We start from the raw sequence: 15,374 nt of genomic DNA, 5'->3' as shown, positions 1-15,374 counted from the left end.
AGCGTGATTGTTGACTGACCTCTTGGTTGCTGGCCAGTACAGTCAACCTGAGCCTGGTCTTTCCACAAAGGTAGTCAGGTTCGATGTGCCGCCAGGTTGAGTGTCCTGCCGCACTTGTCCCGCCGTCACATTCGTTGCATGACGGGAGGCGAGGAGGGAGGGGGACGTCAAACGCCGCCATTTCTTGTGATGTCACGAGATGGGTGCCGCCCCGCACTGACACGCGGTCAATAGTTTCAGTGAACATCGACTCTTTTCATAATTACACGACGTAATCTAGAACGATTGGTCACTGTCAGGGTACACTAGACTTCAGTAAAGTGTATTGTTCCATTGTAAGATTGAGGGTTCGAGCTAAAAAATAACATGGAGTAAAGGCAGAAAAGTAAATCTCCCTAAGCCTTGGCCGCGCGGCAGCGGAGTGCCACTGATCTCTGATTGGTCAGGAGGTCGCCAAGGCAGGCAAGTAGGCAGTCACCTGCCTGGTGTTGCACCTGGAAATTTACTTCCCTGCTGCTATTATTCATGTGCCTCCTTCGATTATCAACTTGATTTTTTTTCTTCCGGTCAGAAATATCATATTGACATGGTTTTTGTGATATACATTCAGATATATTTTTTACTCACCAGATCAATTGTTCGTCAAGATGTCATTTTGACATGTCTTGACTGATTTATTGATGTAACAGTAAAGATATCCATTTATTTTCACTTGCATGTTATGAGTTTTAAGGCAAGACAATACTGCTCTGCTCAGCTCGAAGACATCCCCTCCATAAAAAAAATATAAATAAATAAATTAATAAATAAATAAAAAAATAATAATAATGATAAAAATAATGAAATAATAATAATAATAATAATAATAATAATAATAATAATAATAATAATAATAATAATAATAACTATGTAAAGCTAACGAAAGTTCGGAAAGTTACATGTAATTATTTTAATACTCAAATGTACACTTTAGGCCATTCATTCCAGACAAAACAAGGTCTGCTGGAAAATATCTATAGAAGAACCCATACAGTCCTATTGAGTCACTCCCTCCGGCGAAAGAAATCAAGAACGACAGGAGAACATATTACAAAATCATTGACGAATTTGCTCGACTAAACTGGATTGAGCTGCGGGGCGTGTGTTTGTTTCACGGCCGGCAAACACACTCAAGCTTGTCACTTAATCACTATGGACTCGTCAACATATACATCACCATAACAAAGGCACACTTATAGTTGTCATTACCAAGTGGGTGACATAAATAACACTTCGGCAACAGTTTGTAAGGTATACGTCCGCCAGTGTCAGCGGGAATAGGGTTACATAAGACGAATTATGGGAAGTAACCACCTGTGAGAAATATCTTTATTGGAATAGAAGCGTTAATTTATGTATGATGTATGAAAGTTGTGAATTTCTTGACGTAAATGAGGTGAACTTTTATTTTCTCTTTATTGCTTTTCGAACAGTGTCACCATACACGAAACTTGACGCAGCCGAAGTAAACGTTTATCTTTTTTATATTATATTTTGCAACCAGCGTCACCTTTCTTCCTTCAGCCTCTTGCAGTAATTCTCTTGTTCTTTCTGCATCCAAGTCGCCACTCACGTTGTCTTCTCAAAATCTGTACCTACTCACAATGCTATCATCACCAGTTAGACAAATACTAATATCAAGGACCATTTCAGCATAATTATGACTTTTTTTTTTTTTAGGTTTTCCAATAAAACTATACAATTTTCACAACCTTTAGATAGAACCATAACTTTCTCCCAAGCGTAAATGTACAAATAACAAGATGACTTAAGAGATAATCGGTATCAGTATCAAACTTGAACCAAACGAAAGTAGCGAAAATTACACATAGCTATTTTGATACCATTCTAAAATCATAAACATATAACTCAACGTCCATAACACCTGCGCCTGAGACAAGGAGAGGCAGCACCAGCAACAATAACAACACCGCCACCAACAACAGTCTTACAAACACATTACGCTCCATTACAGAATACCTGAGTGGGTGTTGAGTAGGTGGCGACAGCACTGTTAGTTATGGCGGGACGGTCATGGCTTTTTTTCTTTTCTTTTCTTCTTATGGCCCTGTTTTTGGGAGAGGCGGTGGTGGCTGGTCAGTGCTAATAGGAGGGAATCCGTCACGTCGGCTTGTCTGGTTTGAGCGATAAACGAAGCATTTCTTGTATTGACGCTCGGACCTAACAGATGAGTTTAGACCCTCAAAGGAAAAGGTATACAGGCAGGTGCTGGTGGAGGGAGGGATGGGGGTAGGGGAGGATCAATGGTCGGCTACAAGTGTGTGTGTGTGTGTGTGTGTGTGTGTGTGTAAGGACCATATTCTCAAAGTAGAGTAGTGCTTAATCTGTATTCCTTTAAACATGATCTATATTGGAAGTTACTGGACATTTACAAAGATGTTTTTAATGATTTTAGATAGTTTAACACGGATTCTGCACGATCTATAGGAAAAAAGCATCATGAGCCTGACTAATCATCTCCGTTGCCTTTGAAAACAGTCTTTATGAGAGGCCAAGGCGTTGAAAAATACGTGCTTGTGTTTGATCATGTTTTCCTTGCGTATAGGTTGCTACATTATATAATACAGTGGCAGAAATCCTCAAAACACATTACACTGCTATCAAACTTATCGGTTCCAATGATTAACCCATACACCTTGTCATCACGTGCGGTAACAACATTAAGTCTTCAGTGTAATGTATGTTTGTGCATATAAATATATCCATCTTGTATTATGTCGATACAGAAATGGTCTCAGTGATTGGCGGACAATCCAAGTAATCCGCAGCCAGTCAGTGCCCACTCCATCTCCTGCTCCTGGTGGTGCTGCTGTTGCTGCTGCCGCCTGTGACACCTGCTGGAGCCTCACGGAACAAATTAAGTGCCCCTTAAGTTACCTGTGCCATTAGATGTGAGGAACAATAGTGTCTTTATTTATTCATTTATTTATTTACTCATTTATTTTTTATTGTTTTCGAAGAGGGTGGCAACTTTTTCTTTTCGAAGAGGTTGGCAGTTTTTTTATTCAAAGACTGCCGTTTTTTTTCGGACTTGGCAGATAGAGGTGCGTAGTGTGGCACCGATGTTTTACTTTTCCCTGTGCAATTTATCTATGTTCAGTTTACGTAAATACTGCTTGTGTTGTAGGCTACAATAATCTGAACACTTTTTTTTTTTTTATGGCGCGCATTCAGCGAATATCTTTATCAGTTTACCAGAAAATTTATGAAATACTCGAATATGTGGAAGAATCATATTTACTTGAATAATAATTTTCCACCGGATAACTATAGGGATAATACTGTAGTCAAACTTTTCTACTATTTGTGGATATGTAGTAGGTACGTACAATTGTTTGTTTCGCTTTATCAATTACAATAATTTCCTATCTAATAATACTGAGAAATAATATAACTAAATCACTATATAAATCAACAAATATCACATGGCATAACGAGCAGTTCTTGAATTTTCTAAATCTTTCGCTACGGATAAGATAACTTCGATACCTTAAAAGGGATCAGGGCATGACACCACAAAGTTTTAAGAATTGTCAAAATGCTCTCCTGGTTCCTTCTGGTTCCGCTCCCATCTGCCTTTCATTTTGCGTATCCTTTACCTTCCTTTCCCCAACCTCTTCTTGCAAGCACTTGAGTTGAGCATAACTCAAGCAGGTGTCGCGCGTGAGGTGGTGTGCCCTTTCCATTAGATCCTTTCTAAAGCCACAATCAATGTCGTGTCAGGAGCGGTGGGTGATGGATGTCTGAATGGCGCCCCACTTAACACTGTACGGGTCACGAGTGGCGATCCCTGAAGCACTGCATGTACATTTACAACCACAATATTTCTTTTTAATAACTCCAACACTGTGGCTAAAATGAACACTGTAAAAGCGTTAACAGTAAATAGACGAACTGTGCGGTGCGTAAACTTGTAATTATGAATTTTTTGGAAGGTTCTGATGGCCACGGTTCAAAAGTATTAGAAGCAGAAAATGTGGCGAAACTCTGAATTTTAAGGCTTTAAGAATAAATAGACGGACTGTGCGGTGCGTAAACTTGTAATCATGAATGTTTTGGAAGGTTCTGATGGCCATGGTTCAAAAGTATTAGAAGCAGGAAACGTGGCGAAGCTTTGAAATATTCACCAGCAGTACAGTAGTTTTCCGCCAGGAGCAGCTAGGACATACATACCGCCACAACGGCATGAAATATTGTACGTTAAGAGTGCAAGGCAATCTGACCCTTCCGCAAGACGACGGCGAATATATTATCTAAGTAGGAGCCTTTTAGACGACGGCGGAGAGGTGGTGCTCATACATTAGTGGTGGCGGGGGACGAGGAGCCTTCTGGGCGGCGCCGGTCGATGCTCTCTTGTCTGTTGATGACCGCTATTGAGTCACAGGTATTGGCGGGTTGATGGTGTTCACTCCGTCACCTCATAGACGCTTGTACTTGTATCTTAGGCTCCGGGACATTCTACAGGTTAATGAGAACGTAGATACTTCACTTGTGTGGTATTGATATGTACTAAATCATCTGTCAGCATATCCACACCTTATATTTTCATTACCATTGTGTAGTAGTGGTGGTGGTGGTGGTAGTAGTAGTAGTAGTAGTAGTAGTAGTAGTAGTAGTAGTAGTAGTAGTAATAGTAGTAGTAGGCAATAGTAATAACAACTAAATAGATCAGGAATTCCATACATGCACCAAATGGGCATAATTATAAACATTGCTTTCTGTCATAACTTCCTCGAATTCGATTTTCCTTCATTGTTCTGCTTAATACATAACTATAACAAAAGCTAACTTACATGTGCCTAAATCAAAGCAACTCCTAGTGGATATTCAAATCACACTGACACCAGCTGATTAATGCATTCAACTCCGCACGCGTATACAAAGCCGCCTCATAAAAACCCCACACACGTGCAACAAAGACCCAGACACACGCCACGAGGCAGAAGGAGGAAGGGAGGGACCTCTTGAAGTAGCGTGCCGGTCACCCCGAGTCATGGCATCACCAGTATTGACCCCTCTTCCTGGCACCGGCACCTGGGGACTCTTATAAACGATTCCTGCCTCCTGATTGGTCCGCGGCGTGACGTGTGGCCTCATCCATTGGTCCGAGTGACACCAGCAGAATGATCGCCCCGGAACAGACCGCTCCTCCCCCCGCATGAATGCTGGAAGGCTGGAAGAAAGAGCAATACGTCATGTCGGGGTCGTAATTGCGTTATACAAGGGGCGACCTCCCTCCTGAAGCACGAGGGTCTTCCTGGACGCCGTTAATTATGAAGAAACCCCACCGCCATCGCCGCCGCTACTCGAGCGCACCCGCCTCCGCTTTTCTCATGACAGTCATGTGTAATGATCCTATTGTTGGGTTTCCAGTGTTCTCTGATTGCTGTGTGTGTTTGTGTGTGTGTGTGTGTGTGTGTGTTTACCCAAGTCCGCAGATAACATTTATTGCACCTATTATTAACGTCGCGAGCAACCATCGAGTAAGATATACATCCGCTACCCCTCGCAGCCATGAAGACATTACGGGGACCATTTTGTGCCTCCTTCACCTCACCGGCCACCACCACAATTGATGCCTTAAGTTAACCACAAGCTCTCCACGAAAGACTTAATTAATTCCCGGTCCTCTGAGATCTGAACACAAGAACGTGAAAGAAAATACTCATAAAAATGAAAAACACACGGGGAGAAGCCAGTCTCAGTGTAACAGTTATTTGCAGAATTTAGCATAACATTTGCATTTATCATACGACAGAATCCAGTCTTAATATGACATTATTTCTAGAATTTACCAGAAGTTAACCCATTACCCATGGAAAGAATTAAACCTAGAGAGGTCATTATTTTTCCGAATGTAGCATAACAAACATTCTTTCATAAGACAGAACCCAGTCACAATAGCTCATTCGTTTCGAGAATCCAGCCTTGATAGGACAATATTCCCAGAATCTAGCTTATGTTAGCCATTTACCCGCAGAATAAACCCTTGATAGATAATCTACTTCCAGAATCTAGCATAAACATTTTTCCATAAGACAAAATCCATCCACAACAACACACTCATTCCCAGCGTAACGTGTTCATTACCCTCAAGACAATATTAACAATCAGGCAGCGACGCTATTGTTGTGTCTGGAACCTGTCGTGCGGTGTCCCTATTTTAGTGGCGGTCTGAATACTTAATGTGGGTGCTAAGTGTTACGTGGAGGGACACCACAATACCCAATCTTGATCACCGACTACATGCATATTTCAGGCAGTCCCTTCTCCCCTTCAGACTCAGTGTTCATTCCCCTAGGGGCTATTATGGGTAGAGACAGCGCCTTATAGATCTGCTGACCAGGATGTTGCTTGAAGTGGAAGAAGTGAATGTTACGTTGCTTGTTTATTTTATTTTATTTATTTTTTTCCTCTTATGGTTACTGTAGGAGAATAAAACCACACAAGTAACAAATGTACTGTATGGTTATGAACATTCATCATCTTACACTCTTAAATGATTGCGCTAGGATAGCGCCTTGTAGATCTGACCAGCATGTTGCCAGAAGTGAAAAAAATAAAAAAAAGTGGGGTGTCACGTGGCTTGTTTCTTCACTTACGGTTATTGTAGGAGAATGAAACCACGTCACAAATGTACTATATAGCTATGAACATTCATCTTATTTCCTGGAATGATTGCGTTAAGATGCAGTGCAAGATCGTGCTTTCGCTTCATAACCATATTTGTTTAAGTCTTGTGTTTAACTTGAGATCTTCACTCACCACCTCTGTTGTTTATGATAGACTTTTTTTCCGTCAGTATGATGACGTTCTTGGAATTCTGATGAGCCAAAGCATTTTATTACAGTAAGGAACACAATAATGGTAGTATTCTTAATCAAAACCCCAAACATTATTCAGGGGTTAAATACAATAGTTTTCATAAATCCATATTTCATTAGATTATTTATTTCATGTTCTCATAATGTAAGATGTGATAATTTTAGCATATCACTTATTTTTTGGTCATGCGCTTTATTTTACTTCATTTTACGTGTTTGAATAAAGAAAAAAGTTGCAGTCCACCAAAACATGCATGAAAGAAAAAAAATAAGGTTATTTGGAAACGCATTGAAAAAAATAAGTTTTTGTTATTGCAATTATAATGTAAAAATATATTTAAGTTGATAAAAATAAATAAATTAGAGAACATCTTTTAGGCTCGTGAGGTCAGCCAACCCGCCATGCCCCCAACAGGCAAGTGTTGACAGCTGGTGCCCGTGATGGTTGCTAGTGTACGGCTCTCTGCCCTACTTGTGTTGTCACTACGGTGTACTGTGATGCCCTGCGATTGTCATGTGAGGTCTCCTAATTACCACGGGACAAGATTTATAACAGGACAGGTGTGTATAATATTTGTTACTGGAATTAGTGTTTCTGTTGAGTGTCGTCTGGTTGTGATATGTTTGGGCCGAAACTTATTTTGTTTCTTGTTTCCTGTTCTGTGAAGTCTTACCAATAGCGGCTCCTTATATATTCTGTTGCTGCCCCTCTGCAGGACTAGCAGGCTTGGGGATCTGGTTGGAAGGCCGGTTCTTAGGGTCGGGGAAGCCTAAATAAGCAAATTTGGTAACTCAAAAGTCTAAGGAGGAAAACACCGCTTTTTTGGGGAAATTCCTAATAAAAATAGTAAACAAACAAGGATTATCCGCCCCCGCTACCCTATCCTAACCTTCTGAAGTCACAAACCTTCCTAATTGGGGGCTCCACCTCCCATATCCCCTGCTACACTATCTTAACCGGTAAAATTGCAGTTAAACACAATACATCCTAAAGTCTTTTTCTCTCACTCCCCAACAACCTTGGGGACCTGGTGGGAAAGTGGGATGTTAGGGTGAGAGAAGGTAAATTATGTTAAATTTAGACATTCATGGAAAGTCTAAGGATGGTATGACATACTTAGTAAATGGAAAATTTCTAGCCTAACCTAATCCAACTGAATCCCCTTATCTAACTTAACCTAACTGCACGGCTTTGCATCCTCTGGACCCCTTTAACTTACCCAACCTAGCTGGGGGAGTTTGTCTGTCATGGACACCCCTTTAATTAATGACACTAACCTAACATTACCTAACCTAATCTAACTAGGGGAATGAAGCCACCCCTTGAACTCCTTGTCCCATAAGGACACTAATCAAACCTAACCATCATCCCTTGGTTAGGTGCCAACCTCCATCTCCCACACCAAATTTTGTGCATGCTTCTCCCAATTTTGTGGATGTAGTTTATATTTATCCTACACCTTTATTTGGTCATTTATATAATTTCCATGGCTCAGATAGATTTAGGTCACAAGATGCATACTATATGAAATAAAACCACAAGTGTAAAGGAGTGGTGTGTGTGGAGTAGCAGTGGTGTGGTGCATCATTACTCAATTTCCTTGTCACTGCTCACCACACTATTATTCTCCAGCAAATATTCTTCATCTTGGTCACTTGTGATGCCATCTGAGTGAGTTTCATTATCATTTGACCTTTGTAACTCTAATTTCAAGAATCATTTTGTTGGCATCATAAAATTGTAGTGCCCTAATGCAATCATTGCTCTGAATTGTGTTAATACATTTCATCCTCCAGTCATCAGTTTCTAATGTTTTCGATTGCCTTGCAGAAAATGGAACCACCATGAAATCCATGATGCCCCCTCTAAGGAATGATGCTGCCAAGATCATGCCTCAGAAACAATGGAGATGACTCCCAAAATGCTGCTGTGATCATTCTTCACCACTTGAATACTTGCCAAGTATAATCTGCATGTTGTATAACTTGCTCTATACTACATTTTCAATTTTTGTCTTTAACTTTTCATTACTTGAATTATTATTTACTCTTTAATGATAAAAGCATGCTTCACCCTCACCAAAATGAGGTTGCTTAAACTTTGCTATTTGTTGACACTGGGCCACTTCCAGCAGCAAGTGTTCAGCTTGTTTTTTTACTTTGCCTTAAACCAAGTGGAGACTAGGAAATGTGACGTAATGGTGTAATAATGTTGAGGATTTTTCTGGAGGCTTTGTCTTCAATAAAAATTACAAATTTTATTCATGTGTTCATCATGATGTAGGGGACATACTCTGCCTTCCTTAATTCTTAATAATTTTTTCAGGCATGGCATATAGATGATGATGGCAACAAGCTCTACCATGGATGCAAGAGAAGATGAGGGACAATGAACAAGTTTAGTGATCTGCCAGTATTGAAGTTTTGTGACATAGTGTTTTGTTGATAACATTAACTGCATACAAGCTCTACCGGAGGACAGTGTGGCAATTTGGAGTAAGTTAAACAATTTGGAGTAAGTTAAAGTAAAATTGGTTCTTATGCACAATATCATACTGCAGGGTGGAGTGTTTTGTCTGTAGAGCAGGTGACTGAATTGTTTAGGGAATTTGGAGTGAATGGAAGAAGGTTGGAGTGCTGAGAGAAAAATGATGAGACAATTGTAAGTGAGGCTTCGTAAAAAAAAAAAGAAAAGAATTAGTATTTAACCCCCACATCAGTATAAAATATGAGTGGATATGATGCCAGGTGTGACAGCTGCTTAAGGCTGCACATACACCAAATGAGTCAAATCATATATATATTCTTTTGTTGGAATCATTTGACCATGTACATCATGTATTGGCTCATAACTGTTCACAGATGGAATCAGCACAACCCTGTCAGCACATAGCACTCAGGGTGATTTTGAGGAGTAATGGATAAATATTCTCTGAGTTGGTTGGTTGTGAATTTGGTGTCTTAAATGTACGATCAGAATCAATCCATTCACTCAATTTTACATCATTAGATTAAGAGCTTTATTAATTTATTAGAATTTGTAAATCATCCAAAGAGATTTGATTTTTTTAGGATAAACAGTAAAAAAAATATATGAAGTTGGTTAATTTATAAACTATATATCTTAGGATGTCCACCTGCATGGCACTTACAATGCAGCACTGTGGACAGACAGTGACTGATGATGAAAATAGTGCCAGCCTTTGTGACTTCATTTGACATGACTCAACTAGCCTCAGATTGGCTTAACTCTTCAAGTCTGAATGGTGTGTGAAAGAGATAGTGATTGAAAAATGGGTTTGTGTATTATGTTGGCTTGACAGGACTATTCTTTTGGTGTAAAATGCATGCAGCTATCTGTTACTTCTCACTCATTTCCCCCGTTCTATTTCATGGATTCCCTCTATTCAGTGATGTCTCAAAACAAAATTCTGGCCTGCTGCAGTATGATGAGACTTGCATTATTTATTGACAGAATTTGATATCTCTGCCAAGACAACTTTCAGATTAGTTCAGTAATTTTCTCTTGATTGTCAGGTGTAAGAAAGAAAAGATATAGAGAGTAGTTGTGAATGCATGAATGGAGACTCTGCCGGGATGGCAGGTGTGCTGCTAGCAATGAATGATTGATAAATCAGCTCTGTTATTGGGTTCTGCTGAGGATGATATCAGATGTGTTGTGCAACTGAACCTTGCAGTTTGGTGCAATTCATTAGGCGGTAGGTAGATGGCAAGGTGTGAGCATAGTCTCGCCTTGCTCTTATTTCCGACTTCATTTCTGTGGCACTTATTTACCCTCTCAACTTGTGTATTGGGACAGGATTATATAGTAAAAGTGTTTTGCCCACTGAACACCACTCTGCCTGAAGCTATAAAGGGAAGCTTCTCTGAATGATGCTTTTGTGCTCAAGGTTCAGTTGTACAAGCATGTATATCCAAATAATGAATGCAACACGTGTCCCAGTGGCAGGGTTCCTCCTTATTTTGTACTCCACATTTGAGAAGTCCCTGATAAGGTCAAGCAAAAAAGTCTATATTGAACTACTTGTGTGTGTGTTAAAAACTATAGTACTCCACAGATGCAACAATGTTTTTACTTTTCAGTGTAACTTGCTTATTTATTTTTCCAACTTCAGTGCAACTTCCTCCTTATTTTACTATATTTTTCAAGAGTGCTTATTTTATTACTATATTTTTCAACTTCTGTTCAGTGTGAATTGCTTATTTTACTTAAATTATGTTTTCTGCCTCTCTTAACCCTCCTTCCCTAGCATATTTTTTAGTGTAATATCTTTGCAATGTTTTAAGGTTTAGATCTTGTAAGAAAATATGAAAATCATTGTTTAATAAAAAATACATGAACCCTAAGGGGGAGAGGGAGCTGGTTGATGGTTATGAACATGGTCACCACAGGGCTGGAGCTGTTGAAAATTAAAGGGGGGCAGGGAGAGCATTTTTAATAAAATAAAGTAAAGGGGAGGGAGCTGGATTATGTTTAATTTTTTAGAACCAAGTTAAGGAGCATTTTGTATTACGAGACCTTTATGTGCAGTAATTGTTAGCCATGTGCAGTTTCTAGACATACATGGAATGAGGTGGGGGGGAAAGCCTATATGTGTGCAGTGTTCCTTAAACTTAGAGAAAATGGGTTTGAAAACTAGGGGAAGAAAAAAAAGTTTGAAAACTAGGAAAAGGGGAAGAGCGATAGCCTTTGCAGAGAGGCATGTGATCAAGTTGTGCACATGGCTAACTAACTGCACAAAGGGGGACTATGTGCAAAGTCTCTTAAACTTGCATGTTGATCATATCTGTTCATCTAGTCTACCTCTGCCTTCTCAGGGTACAAGGATTAGTAGTCTACATTATTTTTTATATTACACCATTTTCTTACTGGATTACTGTAATTTCAAAACTTTGTGAAGATATTTTAGCATAAATGCCAAGGTGGGGGAGTAAATGACAGGACAACATCCAAATAACTGTACAGCCGGAGTCCTTGCTTTTGTTGGCAATTTGATGGGGCCATACAGGTATGGTGCCACTGCAGAGTTGTCCAGTTTTCTGGAGGAAGACCCTATTGTGCTCCAGTGTCTTGAAGGCCCAACCCAGGTCCTTGCTTGGCATCCCTCACAGGTGCCTGAAGACCCTATTGTGTGCTCCAGTGTCTTGAAGGCCCAACCCAGGTCCTTGCTTGGCATCCTCACAGGTGCCTGTCTGTGTGCAAGACGCTACACTTATTTCATAATATACCCTTCTCAAATGTTGTCTTAAGACGCTACACTTATTTCATAATATACCCTTCTCAAGTGTCGTCTCAAGACGCTACACTTATTTCATAATATACCATTCTCAAATGTCGTCCTATCTTCTCGGCATCCCATATAACTACCTCTCATACTCTCCACACACCTCCTTTGTGTCTGCTGGAGGACCCTTCACTCATTCTGTCATCAAATCTTAAAAGTTCTACAGCAGTGACCTGACTCAAATGCACCCTCTGCCTTAGCAGCCTCCTTATCTTGTCTGATCTCTAATTTACTGGTACATAATCTAGCTTTCCTGTTCCTCTTTTATCTTCTTTTTATGCATATTCCTATGGATCTTGATTTAATTTGCCCTCTGCTTCCCTGCTGCACCCATCTCAACTCCTGTCTTTATATATTTGCATCACCATCCATTTTCCCATTTTTCTCAACTCATTCCAAAATTCCTCATCTCTCACCCTTCCTGCTCTTCCATTACTGGTGTGCACATCCACATACTCACACATTTCTCTATCCCTTCCTTACCACCCATGTCTCGTTGCCCTTCTGTATGTATACATACATCATCACTTTGCAATACCTGTCACATCACTCACATGGACTTCCTGCTCTACAAAATCCAATTTTCCTAATTTTTATGCACAATCAGTTTCTGGTAGTTGTCTGTCCTTTCTATTAACTCTTTTCTAATAAAATTAATACAGGCTACTCATGCTAAACTCCACCCTACCCCATGCTTACAAGACCAGGTGGAGATTTGTCCACAGTAGTCTGTTCCTTCTCACTCCAGGGCCTAGTAGAGTTGCTGGCAGGTCTAGCCCAGTCCCTTTCCTGAGAGGACAAGAAGGAATAGATCAGTGAAGAGTTATAATATCCTAATTTCACTAAATCTATATGGATTAAAACTTACGGCTAAAAAAATACTTTCTGCCAAATGGTTTCAGTGGTCTGCCCAATCAGCTTCATTTACTATGCACCTGGTCAAGGTTGGTGTGGGGCTGGTATGACCTTGGTAGGATTCAACATCCTTCCAGCAATAATGCTTGTATACATTTTATTACAATAAAGAATTGAAGTACATTGTTTTTTATCATCAGGTTTTCTCAACAAACTTTTTTCTTCAAAAGTGTTTGCACATCAACTGCCATACTACAGGTTACAATTCCTCAATAGCAACTGATATTTATGAGGGTATTTATGAGGAATTAATAATTTAGTAAAAGTGATTTAGCAATGTGTTTAAGAAATTAAAATCTAAAGTGGCAGTTGTACAACCGTTCACAACACTAAGATTACACTCACCTGATAACCTTATCTGAGTAACCTGCACTGTAGTCAAAACCTCACTCAGAACGAACAACCTGGTCTATGGCAAGAAGTGTTGGATAATCCACTGCTTGGACTTATTCCTCTGAAATTGTTCCACAAACTCCTGAGTGACCTGGGGCTCTCATAGCACATTTCACACTCCCTGAAGCCTGCACAACATCTAGAAGCTCTCCCAAAGATTTGTTGTGGCAGCAGACCTTGCATCTTGTTCCTCATCTAACGCACCACTGTCTGCAAGATTAAGGAACAGTCATGTTTCAAAGTTGCAGATCCAGAAATTATTTAAAGATGGGGATTTTTGCTACAAGGGATCTTATAACCTATTCTATCTTACTTTATTAACCATCTCATAACATACATTATAATATAAATTTGTTGCTTGCATGTAACAATGTAAATTTAGTTATTACACATTAATATCTTACTGAACACTATGCACGTTATTGATGGGAGAGAGGAGAGGGAAAGGGAAGGTTAAAAAAAAAAAAAATAATGGAAGGGAGAAGACTGAAGAGGTAAGGGTGACAGCAGTGAAAAAAAAAAAAAAAAACGAATGAGGAGAGGATAATATAATGGAGATGGATGGTTAGGTGGTGAGCAAAAAGAGCGAGAGCGAAGAAGGGAAGGGGCAGGTAGGAGTAAAGTTAAGGCACCAAATGAGGGAGGAGAGGATAAAAACGAAAAAAGGGGTAGGTAGTAGGCAAGAGGGAAAGTAAGGGGCAAAAAGGAAGGAGGGAGGGGTAAGGGATAAGGGACAAGAAGGAAGGAGGGGCGAGGGGAAGGAAGGATGGAGGGATAAGGGACAGGAAGGAAGAAGGGGTAACGGGCAAGAGTGAGGGATTTCAGGCTAATCAACTATTAATCCTACAGTACAAACTTCCAAAGTGTCAACCACCAAGGTCATCCAGTTGCATTGCCAAGGCACTGCTTTCTCCTAAATGAAAGAACGTCATAAGACCGATTTGATCAAAGATATTTCTAGCAACACAAAAAATAACCAGTACCTGACGTCACGTATGTGGATGAGCTAAGTTTACACACGCAACACTGGATAAAACACGGGTTCCTAATCAGAGAAGGAGGGGGGCGGGGGTGGCGGTGCATACAGCAGTGTAGATGCCCTGATTCCTTAGCGGAGGCGCAGACCGCTCTACACTGGACTTGACAAATTTTTTTGCAAATTAGATGGTCTTTCATTACTGTAGGTAAACAAATACTCATATGCATTACAGTGACATTAATAAGAGTAACAGATTCAGCAAAACAAATGCATAATTATGTACTTTAGATTCACCGAAAATAAATAAAAACATACGGTATTGCTAGAATGAGTTTTTGATGCACCTCATGAGTGTTGGACTGTAGACCGTCACTGTAATCACGAGTAATGGATGGTCGGGGGTGGGGGAAGAATGGATAAAGGTCATGTATGAAAAGTAGGTAACGACCGGGGAAAAGAGAGAAAAAAAGTGTTGGGTACAACTGCTATAAAATGTCACTGGAGGACTCACTTGCAGACGTGGCGATATCTCCCTCTTTTCAGTGTACCACACGCGACCGGCTGCCAGAAATCTAGAAGCCTCCAGAACATGGGGCACTCATCCACTTTCCTCCTCGGCTGACCGACAACTGGTGTCTGCGACCCTGTCAGCAGCTGAAGCTTGAGCGACTTGAGTTGAGTCGAGGCTGCTACGAACTACCAGATGGATGACATACGTTCTTCCTCCTTTATTTTCAGTATACTCATTGTACTACATGCCATGAATGAACATCAGAAGTAACTTTTATATAACAGGACATAACATCTTTGGCATAATTAAATAGTGTATCTGTCTTGTTGAGGCTGCCATGCACTAAACAAGAGCGGCTAACAGCTATTATGAAACAAATCAACTAC

At 40.2% G+C, this 15,374-nt stretch overlaps 1 long non-coding RNA gene across 2 annotated transcripts; it reads right to left on the bottom strand.

The window, feature by feature from the left end:
* Positions 1 to 11,214: 11,214 nt before the first annotated feature.
* LOC135105511 (uncharacterized) lies at positions 11,215 to 15,146 on the bottom strand. Of its 2 annotated transcripts, none has more exons than XR_010270869.1 (4): positions 14,989 to 15,146; positions 13,451 to 13,708; positions 12,890 to 12,979; positions 11,215 to 12,098 (listed from the first exon to the last, which is right to left on the bottom strand). It is a non-coding gene; the product is annotated as an uncharacterized LOC135105511 (long non-coding RNA). The 2 variants fall into 2 exon arrangements; XR_010270870.1 differs by having other exon boundaries at positions 13,451 to 13,704; positions 14,989 to 15,145.
* Positions 15,147 to 15,374: the final 228 nt, after the last annotated feature.

This window comes from Scylla paramamosain, chromosome 12 (assembly GCF_035594125.1).
Source record: "Scylla paramamosain isolate STU-SP2022 chromosome 12, ASM3559412v1, whole genome shotgun sequence".
NCBI lineage: Eukaryota > Metazoa > Arthropoda > Malacostraca > Decapoda > Portunidae > Scylla > Scylla paramamosain.
Note: the sequence above shows the minus strand (reverse complement) of the source record. Positions and strands in the feature narration are given on the sequence as shown.